Below are 15,989 nucleotides of genomic sequence, written 5' to 3'. Positions count from 1 at the left end.
CACAACTACCATATTCCAGGCCACCATCCTTTCTTGTCAGTGTTTTTGCAATACCTCCTATTGTTCTCCTTATTGTTTCTTCTTCACACAAAAGCCAGATTTTTCTATTGAAAAAGCAAGTCAGAGAGGAGGCATTGTGGAAAATTTTGGCAGCAGAGACTTGTTTTATGAATCTCGCAAGACCCATCATAAAAACAAAGAGAGGAACTAGGAAAGCAAAAACAAAGACCCACAGATAACATCTATAATAAAGCTAGGTGACAAGATATGTTCACAAATCACAAAGTATAGGGAGGTGATAAAAACCACTGAAATTCTTGTGGTATCAGTATTTGTGTGGGAAGAAGTGGAGAGAAAGCACACAGGCTTCTGTTAACCCTGAGCACAGAAGCCCTAAAACCATAAATAAATACCCTCTGGAAAGTGCAAGGGATCAATCTAAGAGTTTCAGTGGATACTTTTCAAAATCACAGTGAGTGAAGAAAATTATAATGGGTTATCCTATAGTGGCACTGGAACAGTCTGGGCCTTATAAACTCTTGACCTTGACAAGTCAAAACTTCTTTTCAATAGAAAACCTTTTATTATAGAAAAATTGCTTTTAGTAGGATATAAATTGAACAAGTCAGGTGGACAAAGAGACAAGAAAGGGAGATATGAACAAAGAAAGAGATTTGTGTAATACTGTAGGAGGGAAACAAAGGAGGTAGATGTCTGAAAATATAAGGCTGCATGTTAATCACTTAGCAAAAATGACAGAACTATTTAACAAGAAAACTACATTGGGCAAATGTATCCTGTGTACTATTTTTCTCTACAGTCCTACAAGGTAAGAGTGGGAAGAAGAAGGAGGAGGAGGAAGATGAGGAAAGGTCTTATGAAACCAGGAAAGCACAATATATTTACTATGTGGCCTTTTATACGAAACTTTTGCCAACCTCTGCTCTAGCAGAATGAAGCTATAAATGTTATGTTGAATATTCTTCCTTCTAAAAGTAGATGAGAGAGTAAGCAATATGAAATAATCAAAGTAAAGCAGTTATGAGAATAAAAAGAATAAGGAACAATGTTTCTACATACATATCCACAAAACACATGAAAACTTTATGTCTACAGTCTAATATCTCAAAATGAGAATAAAGAATTTTTTTAAAATTATCAAAACTATGTTCTTTGTCTCTTATAGTCATTGTTTTAAAGTCTATTTTGTTTGATATAAGTATTGCTACTCCAGCTTTCTTTGGATTTCCACTTGCATAGAATATATTTTCCCATGCTTCAATGATCAGTCTGTGTTTATCTTTAGATCTGAAGTGAATTTCTTATAGGCAGCATATCTGCTGGTTTTGTATTTTTTGCTTATTGTTTCAGTCACTCTATACATGTTTTGATGTAACCTTATATTTAATTATTGATATGTATGTACTTAGTGCCATTTTAATTGATTTGAGGTTGTTTTTGTAGTTTGTTTTGGTTCCTTTCTTCTTTTGTTCTTTTCCCTCATGATAACTATCTTTAGTGTTATATTTGGATTCTTTCCTCTTTTTAGTGTGAGTATCTATAACAGATTTTCATTTGTGGTTACCATGAGGCTTATAAATAGCTGTGTGTGTATGATTATTTTTGTTCAGTTCAGTCGCTTAGTCGCGTCTGACTCTTTGCAACCCCATGGACTGCAGCACGCCAGGCTTCCCTGTCCATCACCAACTCCTGGAGCTTACTCAAACTCACATCCATCGAGTCGGTGATGCCATCCAACCATGTCATCCTCTGTCATCCCCTTCTCCTCCCACCTTCAATCTTTCCCAGCATCAGAGTCTTTTCAAATGAGTCAGTTCTTCACATCAGGTGGTCAAAGTGTTGGAGTTTCAACTTCAACATCAGTACTTCGAATGAACACCCAGGACTGATCTCCTTTAGGATGGACTGGTTGGCCCTCCTTGCAGTCCAAGGGACTCTGAATAGTCTTCTCTAACATCACAATTCAAAAGCATCAATTCTTCAGCACTCAGCCTTCTTTATGGTCCAACTCTCACTTTCATACATGACTACTGGAAAAACCATAGCTTTGACTAGACCGACATTTGTCGGCAAAGTAATGTCTCTGCTTTTTAGTATGCTGTCTAGGTTGGTCATAGTTTTCTTCCAAGGAGGAAGTGTTTTTTAATTTCATGGCTGAAGTCACCATCTGCAATGATTTTGGAGACCAAAAAAATAAAGTTTCTCACTGTTCCCATTGTTTCCCCATCTATTCGCCATGTAGTAATGGGACCAAATGCCATGATCTTCGTTTTTTGAATGTTGAGTTTTAAGCCAGCTTTTTCACTCTCCTCTTTCACTTTCATCAAGAGGCTCTTTAGTTCTTCGCTTTCTGCCATAAGGGTGGTTTCGCCTGCACATATGAGGTTATTGATATTTCTCCTGGAAATCTTGAGCCAAGTGATTATTTTAAGTTGCTGATTAATATAAATGCATTTCAACAGCCCCACATTTTTATTTCCCTTCTCCCATGATCACTGCTCTTGATATTATATTCCCATGATAACTGCTTTTGATATTATATTTTACATCTTTTTGTTTTGTGTGTCTCTTAACTACTTATACCAATATATAGGTGATTTTACTACTTTCATCTTTTAACTTTTCTACTAGCTTTGTATGCAGTCGATTTACTGCCTTTACTATATATTTGTTTTACCAGTGAGATATTTTCCTTTCATAATTTTCTTGTTTCCAGTTCTGGCCTTTTATTTTTCATGTTAAGAAGTCCCTTTAGCATTTCTTATAAAGCTCATCTGGTGATTCTGCACTCTTTTTGCATTTGCCTGTCTCTTAAACCTTCAACAAGAATACTTACTATAGCAAGGGTTTTATTGAGATTTGATAGTAAGATCAAAACTTTTGGAGATAAGCAAAAGACAAAAGCAGCAAATTCACTGTATTCTCAAAACTTATCTCTTCACTATTCATTTCTGGGGCTCCAGTTACAGTGATGTTAGAATTTTCACCATGGCTGTATATTCGTGGCTTGTACCTTATTTTTCTGTAATAATTCTTCAATATGAATTCACTCTTATTCACTCTTGTGTTCATTCTTAGTTTTCATTTATGAAATAATTTTTGTTTCACTTCTAATTCTTCCCCTGAGTCTGTCACCTCTTTTTTCAAATTTTTCCTTTCACTAATCACTATGTTTCTATGACAAAGGAGGCATGAATATCATGGGGAAAAGAACCCTCTCCAATAAATGGTGTCTGGAAAGTTGGACAGCTACATGCAAAAGAACTAAACTGGATAACTTTTTTATACCATATACAAAAGGAAACTCAAAATGAATGAATAACTTAAATGTGAGACCTGACACCATAAAACTCTAGTCAAAATTAAAAGCTTTGCATAGTCAAGGAAACCATCAACAAAACAAAAAGGCAACCTACTGAATAGGAGAAGAAAATTGCAAAAGATATATATGATCAGAGGTTAATATGCAAAATATACAAAATGCTCACACAAGTCAATATCAAAGAAACAAACAACCTGATTAAAAAATGAGGAGAGAATGTGAATAGGCATTTTTCTAAGGAAAACATTCAGGCAGCCAACTGACATATTAAAAGATGCTCAAAATCACCAATTATCAGGAAGATGCAAATTAATGCCACAACAAAACACCATCTCATCATTGTCTGAATGTCTGTCATCAAAAAGACAGCAAATAACAAGTACTGGCAAGCATGAGGAAAAAAAGGGACACTTTGCACTATTGGTGGGATTGTAAATTGGTACAATCATTATGGAAAACAATATGGAGTTTCCTCAAAAAGTTAAAAATAGAACTGCCATATGATTCAGCAATTTCACTTCCTGGTATTTACCAAAAGAAAACAAAAACATTAATTAGAAAATATATTTGCACTTCAATTTTCACTGCAGTACTATAGCCAAGATCTGGGAGCAATCTCAGTGTCTATCAATAGATATATAGATAAAGAAGATGTGAAATATATATATATATATATGTGTGTGTATATATATATATATGTATACACACACACACACGTACATATATTAAGTGGTTTAACACTCACCATTTAAAAAGGTGAGATCTTATCATTTGGGACAAGATGACTGGATCTACAGTATACTATGCTATGTAAAATAAGTCAGACCAAGACAAATACTACATGACCTCACATATGTAGAATCTAAAAAGCAAAACAAGACAAAAACACATCACAGATACAGGAAACAAATGGGTAGTTGCCAGAAGGTGGGTGGCTGCATGGGTGAAATAGTTAAAGGGGTTTAAGCTATATATTAAGTCACAAGAATGAATATACAGCATAAGGAATATGGTCAATTACACACAGTAATAACTTTGTGCAGGGACAGAAGGCTAGTAGACTTATCATGCTGATCATTCCATAATGAATGCAAATGTCACATCATTATGTAGTACAACTAAAACTAACAAAATAGTGCTTGTCAAATATACTGCAATTAAAAAAATTGTAGGTTAACTCCATAAGTTTATAAACTTCTTGATAAGGATGTTCAATTCAGTTCAGTCGCTCAGTCATGTCCGACTCTGCGACCCCACGAACTTCAGCATGGCAGGCCTCCTGTCCATCACCAATTTCCGGAGTTTACCCAAACCCATGTCCATTGAGTCAGTGATGCCATTCAACCATCTCTTCCTCTGTCGTCCCCTCCTCCTCCCACCTTCAACCTTTCCCAGCATCAGGGTCTTTTCAAATGAGTCAGCTCTTCGCATCAAGTGGCCAAAGTATTGGAGTTTCAACTTCAACATCAGTCCTTCCAATGAACACCCAGGACTGATCTCCTTTAGGATGGACTGGTTGGATCTCATTGCAGTCCAAGGGACTCTCAAGAGTCTTCTCCAACACAACAGTTCAAAAACACCGATTCTTCAGTGCTCAGCTTTCTTTATACTGCAATTCTCACATCCACACATGACTACTGGAAAAACCATAGCCTTGACTAGACGGAACTTTGTTGGCAAAGTAATGTCTCTGCTTTTTAATATGTTATCTAGGTTGGTCACAACTTTCCTTCCCAGGAGCAAGCGTCTTTTCATTTCATGGCTGCAATCACCATCTGCAGTGATTTTGGAGCCCAAAAAAATAAAGTCAGCCATTGTTTCCCCATCTATTTGCCATGAAGTGACAGGACCAGAAGCCATGATCTTAGTTTTCTGAATGTTGAGCTTTAAGCCAACTTTTTCCCTCTCCTCTTACACTTTCATCAAGAGGCTCTTTAGTTCTTTCTGCCATAAGGGTGGTGTCATCTGCATATCTGAGGTTATTGATATTTCTCCCAGCAATCCTGATTCCAGCTTGTGCTTCTTCCAGCCCAGTGTTTCTCATGATGTACTCTACATATAAGTTAAATAAGCAGGGTGACAATATACAGCCTTGATGTACTCATTTTCCTATTTGGAACCAACCTGTTGTTCCATGTCCAGTTCTAACTGTTGCTTCCTGACCTCCATACAGGTTTCTCAAGAGGCAGGTCAGGTGGTCTGGTATTCCCATCTCTTTAAGAATTTTCCAGAGTTTATTGTGATCCATAAAGGCTTTGGCATAGTCAATAAAGCAGAAGTAGATATTTTTCTGGAACTCTCTTGCTTTTTCAATGATCCAGCAGATGTTGGCAATTTGATCTCTGGTTCCTCTGCCTTTTCTAAAACCAGCTTGAATATCTGGAAGTTCATGGTTCACGTATTGCTAAAGCCTGGCTTGGAGAATTTTGAGCATTACTTTACTAGGGTGTGAGATGAGTGCAATTGTGTGGTAGTTTGAGCATTCTTTGGCATTGCCTTTCTTTGGGATTGGAGTGAAAGCTGACCTTTTCCAGTCCTGTGATAAGGATGATTTCCTAGCAAAAGGGAACATTGTTAAATTTGACTAAAAATTCAAAAATTTGAATAAACTTATAATAATAAAGAAATTGGAAAACTGCATTATTAAAAAAGGAATTCCATGAGGGGCTTCAAAAGACCATACTTGTAAGCATTGATTTGAAGAAAAACACATTTTTATGTTTGTATCTATTTAAGTTGGCTCTCTGCTCAGTCATGTTCTACTCTTTGCAACTCCATGGACTGTAGCCCGCTAGGCTCTTATGTCCATGAGACTTTACAGGAGAGAATAGTGGAGTGGGTTGCCATTTCCTACTCCAGGGAATCTTCCCGACCCAGCAACGGAACCTGCATTTCTTGCATCTCCTGCATTGGCAGGCATATCATTTACCACTAGCACCACCTGGGAAGCCCATTTAAGTTAGCAACTCTCAATAAAACACAACTTCCAGGAAGAACAACTTTTCCAGTATCTAGAAAAGTGGCATTTGGGCATATTCTACTACCTAGTAATTCCCTAAAGAGGTTTTCCCGCAAGAGCATAAGGAGCCATGATCATAGATCTTCACTGCAGCAATACTTGAAATAGTGAAGATTTGTAAGTAATTAAATTTTATGTGAAAGTGTTGGATTGATACATTGTAATGCACTCAAACAAATTAATATAATGCACCAGTAAAATGGATACAGCTCAAAATATGTGAAAAAAGCAAGTTATAGAAATGTACATAGGTATATGAAACCACTTTACGAAAATTTTTAAAAAATAAATAAGACACTGACTAAATATTTGCTTCAGACATATATATGTAATGAAAACATAAAAATATGGACTGGATACACATGACATCACAAGGACTGCCTCCAGAGAAAGGAGGAAGCCCATACACTAACAGGGAAATGATGGGATATCAACTTCAATTTTCATCATTTGAAAAAAGATCTGTAATAAATATGACAAAATGTCAACATGTTTTAAAATTCTGGAAATATACAAAACGTTATATGATTCTTAGTCAAAGTTGTAAATTTATATTGACTCCCCTAAAGCCCTTTCTGCCTCCCTTTCCATCTGTTTGGGTCCCACTTTCCTGAGAGGTTGTTGTTCACTAAGTTGTGCCCAACTCTTTGCAACCCCATGGACCGCAATACGTCAGGCTTCCCTGTCCTTCACTATATCCCAGAGTTTGCTCAAAGTGATGCCCACTGAGTCAGTGATGCTATCTAACCATCTTCTGAGAGATGCCTAGTGCTGTTTCCTTCCCCAGAGCAACTCTCCAAAAGCAATCTTTACCATCTGGAAAGTCCATTTAAGTAGGCGGCTCTCAATAAAACACAACTGCCAGGAAGAACAACTTTACCAGTATCTAGAAAAGTGGGATTTGGGCATATTCTATTACCTAGCAACTCCCTAGAGAGGCTCTCCCACAAGAGCATAAGAGCCATGTTCCTAGATCTTCTGCCATTTGTATTTACTGTAAACTAAAGCAGGTTATTACTCTAAAATACTTAATTATATAATTGTTTAATCACTATCCATAGATACTTTCCAAACAATACAAATAACAGAGAACAGGTAGTTGCATCTTTGTAATTATAGGGCTGTTATTCTGGGAAAGTGGTTTTTCCCAGGTTCCTGAAATCACATCTGCCAGGCAACATTTTACATATTGCATGTAATTCAAGGCTAGCTCAACAGAAAGCAATTAATTTGCATATAGTTTTATCATTAAATTAATGTAAGAGAATTGCATAGGACGATTCTAGCATTCACAATACTGCATATAATTGCATGAACACATGTCTTAGTTCCCCAGATAAATAGGTTGACAAAACATATGCTGCTGCTGCTGCTGCTAAGTCGCTTCAGTCGTGTCCGACTCTGTGACATATGTTTTATTTAGAGAGACAGTGTTTTGCTGGAGGATATACGGTTAGAGAAATATAGGTAGAGGGATGGTTCAGCTTGGAATTAGGCACTTACTCTCAAGGATGCTTCTCTTTCAGAGTGACCAGGAGACTATGTCCCTCTAACGTACAAGCTGCAAAGTATGATATAATTCACTGACCAAGCACTTGCAGGTCTCATGACCATGCACTCAGACAGGCTGCCTGAGTTGGATCAGAAAACCAGTAACCTTCCTATATGTATTGTATTTAGACTTTCACCTCAGTTTATTTTCCATAATTTTTAATATAATTCAAGATTCTTTTAATGAGTACGCACATTTTTGTAACATAACAAGCAGTTTCTCAATTGGCAAATCCACTGGAAATCTCCCAGAATGTAATTTCTTTAGAAAACTGCTTTGTGAATCCTCCCATAGCCAAATGTCTATGCAGAAAAAGAAAAAAATTCTCAATTTAATGGACCATGCAATTTAACAGAATATTCAATGTCTATCCATTATTTAAACTGTAAGGAAAAAGTCAATTTAATAAATGAATTCAAAATTAGGGAAATTATTCTAAGTTACAGAATATAAAAAGGTATGATAATTTATTATGTTGATTTTTAAAGTGCAATCTATATATGTATTATATGTTGCTAAATCGTGTCAGTTGTGTCCAACTCTCTGCGACCCCATAGACGGCAGCCCACCAGGCTCCTCTGTCCCTGGGATTCTCCAGGCAAGAATATTGGAGTGGGTTGCCATTTCCTTCTCCAGTGCATGAAAGTGAAAAGTGAAAGTGAAGTCGCTTAGTTGTGTCCGACTCTTCACGACCCCATGGAATGTAGCCTACCAGGCTTCTCCATCCATGATTGGTACGGTAAAGAAAATAGGTATTTATACTATGATTAATTTTTGTCAATGTTTGGAAAAAAGAATTATAACAAGAGTAATTTAAAGCAAAACCTCAATTCTAAGATCATTACAAGTATAACAGGAATTAGTAAATTTCATAGTTCTATTCCAAGTATAGTGAGAAATTTAAATATAAAATTAAAACCTGACATAATTTATGACGTGGCTAGACTAATGAAAGGGGCTTCTCTGGTGGCTCAGTGGTAAAGAACCCACCTGCCAATGCAGGAGACATTGGGTCAATCATTGTCAGGAAGATCCACTGGAGAAGGAAATGGCAACCCACTCCAGTATTCTTGCCTGGGAAATCCCATAGACAGAGAAGCCTGGCAGGCTACAGTCCATGGGGTTGGAAAGAAGTCAGACACAACTATAGAGACTAAACAACAACAACAAGAGAATAATGAGAAGTAAACAATATTGAAAAATATTTGTGCTTGGTTTATAAATTCCAAGGCTATAAAATGAGTGGTAAATAATATTTATATAACTTTTTGTATTTATAGAATTATACTCAAAATTTAGGAAATATCTGGTAAACAAATTTTAATATTTCACATCCCTAATCTTGGCAGTGATCAAGACCATCCCCAAGAAAAAGAAGTGTAAAAGGCAAAATGGCTGTCTGAGAAGTCCTTACAAATAGCTGTGACTAGAAGAGAAGCGAAAGGGAAAGGAGAAAAGGAAAGATTTACTCATTAGAATGCAGAGATCCAAAGAACAGCAAGGAGAGATAAGAAAGCATTCCTCAGTGATCAGTGCAAAGAAATAGAGGAAAACAATAGACTGGGAAAGATCAGAGATCTCTTCAACAAAATTAGAGATACCAAGGGAAAATTTCATGCAAAGATGGGTACAATAAAGGACAGAAATGGTATGGACCTAACAGAACCAGAAGATATTAAGAAGAGGTGGCAAGAATACACAGAAGAACTACACAAAAAACATCTTCATGATCCAGATAATCATGATGGTATGATCACTCACCTAGAGCCAGACATTCTGGAATGTGAAGTCAAGTGGGCCTTAGGAAGCATCACTACAAACAAAGCTAGTGGAGGTGAAGGAACTCGAGTTGAGCTATTTCAAATCCTAAAAGATAATGCCGTGAAAGCGCTGCACTCAATATGCTTGCAAATTTGGAAAACTCAGCAGTGGCTACAGGACTGGAAAAAGTCAGTTTTCATTCCAGTCCCAAAGAAAGGAAATGCCAAAGAATGCTCAAACTACCACACAACTGCAATCATTTCACACACTAGTAAAGTAGTGCTCAAAATTCTCCAAGTCAGGCTTAAACAGTACATGAACCGTGAACTTCCAGATGTTCAAGCTGGATTTAGAAAAGGCAGAGGAACCAGAGATCAAATTGCCAACATCTGTTGGAAAATCAATAAAACAAGAGAGTTCCAGTTAAGCATCTACTTCTGCTTTATTGACTGTGCAAAAGCCTTTGACTATGTGGGTCACCACAAACTGTGGGAAATTCTTAAAGTGATGAGAATACCAGACCACTGGACCTGCCTCTTGAGAAATCTGTATGCAGGTCAGGAAGCAACAGTTAGAACAGGACATAGAACAACAGACTGGTTCCAAATTGTGAAAGGAGTACTTCAAGGCTGTATATTGTCATCCTGCTTATTGAACTTATATGCAGACTACATCATGTGAAATGTCAGGCTAGATGAAGCACAAGCTGGAATCAAGATTGCTGGGAGAAATATCAATAACCTCAGATATGCAGATGACACCACCCTTATGGCAGAAACCAAAGAACTAAAGAGCCTCTTGATGAAAGTGAAAGAAGAGAGTGAAAAAGCTGGCTTAAAATACAACATTCACAAAACTAAGATCATGGCATCTGTTCCCATCACTTCATGGCAAGTAGATGGAGAAAGAATGGAAACAGTGACAGACTTTTTTGGGGGTCTCCAAAATCATTGCAGATGGTGACTGCAGCCATGAAATTAAAAGACACTTGCTCTTGGAAGAAAAGCTATGACCAACCTAGACAGCATACTAAAAAGCAGAGACATTTTTTGCCAACAAAGGTCTGTCTAGTCAAAGCTATGGTTTTTCCAGTAGTCATGTATGGATGTGAGAGTTGCACTGTAAAGAAAACTGAGCACCGAAGAATTGCTGCTTTTGAACTGTGGTGTTGGAGAAGACTCTTGAGAGTCCCTTGGACTGCAAGGAGATCCAACCAGTCCATCCTAAAGGATATCAGTCCTGAATATCCATTGGAAGGACTGATGGTGAAGCTGAAACTCCAATACTTTGGCCACCTGAGGGGAAGAACTCACTCCTTGGAAAAGCTTGAAGGCGGGAGAGAAGGGGATGACAGAGGATGAGATGGTTGGAGGTCATCGCCGACTCAATGGACATGAGTTTGAGTAAACTCTGGGAGTTGGTGATGGACAGGGAAGCCTGGCGTGCTGCAGTCCATGGGGTCACAAAGAGTCAGACACAACTGAGAGACTGAACTGAACTGAACTGAAGCTTGACAACATTTGATTAGGGAAGATGAAAATTGGAGGAAGAATAAAGAGAAATACAAATTTTGACAATATACACTAAAACGGTAATCCAAATATTATTTACTAACCTAAAATTTCTCTCAGGCAGCAGAAAATTATTGAAAGAGGCCAGTCTTTTTTTTTCTTTTTACCCAATCTGCCCATTTTTCCCACTGCCAAACCCCCTATCTCTGGCAACAACTAATCTGTTCTCTGTATCTATAAGCCTGATTTTTTGTTTGTTTTTATTTAAGATCCTAATGAAGGGAATATGCTGTGCATGGCCCTGTACTATAATTAACAGGGCTTCTTTGAAAAAATAAGAATGACTTTCTCATCACCCCCAGGCAAAGGGCTGGGAGCAGTAAAAAATATATGGTGGAAAAACATCTTGAAAAGAAGATATTGAAGTACTGATGTGACTGATGGAAAACCATTACTGACTGTTCCCATAACCTGAGCCTTGAGGGAGTTGCTGAGAAAGGGTGCCGAAGAGCTACACAAAGTCATGAAAGCCCTGAAGGTTTGACATTGAGGACTGTGCATTATATATCTTTATCCCAGATCTGAGATTGTAAAGAATAGATATCTCCAGAGCATGTACAAGGAAGTAAATTTTAACAAAATAAATAAATAAATAAAAAGCATGCAAGGATTAGGATCTGGGCCTTTGCCTGAGAATGGTATCAGCTGCTTGATCCCCACTTTATTTCTGAGTCTTCTTTTTCCTTATTATTTTGTGGCACCACTCCCTCAGGTAGGTTCACTGTTGGGCTGGTTCTGATATCCTACATATAAGATAATATAATATTTGTCTTTCTGTGTTTGATTTATTTCACTTAGCATAATATACTAGAGGTCCATTAATACTGTGGCAAATAGCAAGATTTCATCTTTTTTCTGGCTAAATATTTCATTTAACATGTATACCATAATCTCTTTATCTGCTCATCCATCAATGGACCCTTTAGGTTATTTCCATATCTTGGCTATTGCAAACAATACTGAGGTGAACACAGAGGTGTTGAGTTACTGTTTTCATTTTCTTTGGATAAATATCCAGAAATGGATTGCTGGATCATATGGTAGTTCTATTTTTTAATTTTTTGAGAAACCTCCATACTCTTTTCCATAGTGGTGACACTAATTTACTATATTTTCCTTCATGCAGACCAGTTTTATTTAATGAGTAAATATTTTGTTTTATATTTTTTGCATATTGCTCAAGAACTCAACTGCAAAACAGTCTGATGCTTTTAGAAATAAGCAAAACAAAACATTTAAAGTATATTCTTTTATCCAGTTAATACTTATTGAGTGCAGACATTCAGTTATGTGTGGTAGGAATTTGGTATAGAATATGGTCCCTGCTCTGAAAAAGAACTTGAAATGCCTAGGGTTCAATAATTGAAAAGATAAACCAATCACCTGACATTATTCCAGGAATCTAACCTGTATTAATGTGTGACAGTTAAATGATATCATACCTATTAGCTTATCCTTGGTTTAGATGTCAGTAGAAAAACATTTCCCAGCTTCACTCTCATTAGCCAGAAAACCATCATTGAAAGGAATAAAATGATTCCTATTGTAACTCTGTGACATAGAAAGAAAAGTAGATACACAAATAAAATTGGGTTTTACCAGCAAGGAAGAAAGGAAGAATAACTATGGGAAGGGCATCTATAGAGTGTCCAGTGGTTAACCCATTCTTTCCTTCTCTATAGAGAAGTGATGACTTTCCTCAAAACAAATGTATGGTGAGTGTTAGGGAAATTACATCTAGAAAGGAAACTTTGACCAAGGATCTCCTGGAACAAGCAAGGATTTAATGAGGGAAGGTAGTAAGGTAGGTACAGTTAAGACATAAACCCCTTAATGCAAGTCTGAAGCTCAGTGACCAGAATGCAGGACTTTGGAAAATTGGTGAAAACATAGTTCCATTTTTCTAGGAATTGAATTCAGGTTGGAAAGGCATGAACACAAATCAGAGTAAAGTGGCTGGAATTACTAAACATGAAAGAAATTTTGTCAAAGAAAAAGCTGCAAGTCCATCTCCTTGGTATAATACCCAGGAAAGAATGGGTTAACCACTGGACTAGACTCTCTTCCAGACATAGGCACACTTAAGTAAAGCTTTACCCTTAAACTTTTTTTCAAATCCAACTGCAGTAATATCCAGTAATTCCAATGGATACTCCAATATCCATTGGAAACATGTCCCTGAGGATACTGAACCTGGCTCTCAGGTCTGTTCATGTGTAGCCTGGTAAAGTATGGACCACAGCTAAACTAATAAATGAAAGCTAAATCCACATTCCTTCAGATGCTAGAGAACTGACACAGTATTTAGGCTGAAAAGATCCTAGACCTTGAAGCTGTCCTGTGTTGATGCAACCCAAATGCTTGCCAGTCGTCAACCCTAATAACTAAAACACATCCCACATAGTAACTGGGAAAGTGAAGCTACACTGGGAGTCTGAAACTTGCATGTTTCTGCTTTATGCATGATTCTGTGTGCCCTGGACTCTATACTTTCTTAAAATTAGCAAGTTTTTTGCTGAGCAAGCCTATTCTAGTCATGAGTTTGAATAATCAAAAACTGAAACCAACTCTGCTAGTCTTATAGATATTTAATATGAATAAAATGGCTAACTTGATGTTGAGCCAACTACTAAGCATGTGTTACTTGATGTACACCTAACCAGTAGTACCATTGGTTCCATGATCTTGGTTGAGAATGAGTATCAAGATGAATGGACAAAGTTTAAATGTCCCAGATTTAGCTGTTAAAGAATGGTTGGCAAGGTGCTGTTGACAAAGAAATAAGTAGAAAACTTCAATTCTTTCATATATTTATACCTTAACGAATTAACACTATAGAGCACTGAGAAGAGTCCTTCAAAGAGAAGCAACATTAGAATGTGAAATTGATAATGTCCTATTCTGGAGAAGGTACAGTAAATGCCTTTCATCTCTAAGTTTCACAATTAGATAGTCATTTGCTTCAAATCTTTTAAATTTTTCCTAAAGGCATTAGCAATCATTTGCTGACCCAGATGAACCCTACATTAAATCTGAGTTGAAATATGATGTTCTAGTTCATAAAAGAGTTAAAAATAGAATTACTGTATCATCCAGCAATTCTACTCCTGGGTATACACCTGAAAGAACTAAAAACGAACTCAAAGAAATATTTATACGATCATTTTCAAAGTAACATCATTCACAACAGTCAAAAGGCAGAAGCAACCCAAGTGTCCACAGATGAATGACAGATAAACAAAAAGTAATATATACATGCAATAGAATATTATTTGGCCTTAAAGAGGAAGAGAATTTTGACATATGCTACAACATGGATGACGCTTGAGAACATTATGCTGTGAAATAAAACAAATACAAATACTGTATAATTCCACTTACAAAAGGTATATCTAGAGTAGTCAAATTCACAGATACACAAAGTAAAATGGTGGTGACCAGGGGCTGAAGGTAGTGAGAATGGACAGTTAGACTGGCATACACTTTTGCAAAATGAAAAGGGTTGTGGAGACAGATGGTAGTGATGGTTACACAAAACATGAGTGTACTAAATGCCACTAAAACATACTCTTAAAATGTTTAAGATAGTAATTTTTATGTTATGTATATCTTACCACACTTTGGGAAAAAATGGTGTCTTAATACTCTTATGCTGTAAAGAGCAATATTGCATACAAACTTGGAATGTTAGGTCCATGAATCAAGGCAAATTGGAAGTGGTCAAACAGTAGATGGCAAGAGTGAACGTTGACATTTTAGCAATCAGTGAACTAAAATGGACTGGAATGGGTGAATGTAACTCAGATGATCATTATATCTACAACTGTGGGCAAGAATCCCTTAGAAGAAATGGAGTAGCCATCATAGTCAATAAAAGAGTCCAAAATGCAGTAGTTGGATGCAATCTCAAAAAAGACAGAATGATCTCTGTTCATTTCCAAGATAAACCATTCAATAACACAGTAATCCAAGTGTATGTCCTGACCAGTAATGCTGAAGAAGCTGAACGGTTCTATGAAGAGATACAAGACTTTCTAGAACTAACACCCAAAAAAGATGTCCTTTTCATTACAGAGGACTGGAATGCAAAAGTAGGAAGTCAAGAAATACCTGGAGTAACAGGCAAATTTGGCCTTGGAGTGCAGAATGAAACAGGGAAAAGGCTAATAGAGTTTTGTCAAGAGAATGCACTGGTCATAGCAAACACCCTCTTCCAACAACACAAGAGAAGACTCTACACATGGACATCAACAGATGGTCAATACCAAAATCAGATTGATTATATTCTTTGCAGCCAAAGATGGAGAAGCTCTATACAGTCAGCAAAAACAAGACTGGGATCTGACTGTGGTTCAGATCATGAACTCCTTATTGCCAAACTCAGACTGAAACTGAAGAAAGTAGGGAAAATCACTAGACCATTCAGGTATGACCTAAATCAAATCCCTTACAATTATACAGTGGAAGTGAGAAATAGATTCAAGGGATTAGATCTGACAGACAGAGTACCTGATGAACTATGGATAGATGTTCATGACATTGTCCAGGAGGCAGTGATCAAGACCACCCCCAAGAAAAAGAAGTGGAAAAAAGCAAAATGGCTGTCTGAGAAGGCCATACAAGCAGCTGTGAAAAGAACAGAAGTGAAGGCAAAGGAGAAAGGAAAGACATACCCATTTGAATGCAGACTTCCAAAGAACAGCAAGGAGAGATAAGAAAGTCTTCCTCAGTGATTAGTACAAA

This window comes from Giraffa tippelskirchi, chromosome 2 (genome assembly GCF_054371585.1).
Source record: "Giraffa tippelskirchi isolate mGirTip1 chromosome 2, T2T-mGirTip1v1.2.pri, whole genome shotgun sequence".
NCBI lineage: Eukaryota > Metazoa > Chordata > Mammalia > Artiodactyla > Giraffidae > Giraffa > Giraffa tippelskirchi.
Note: the sequence above shows the minus strand (reverse complement) of the source record.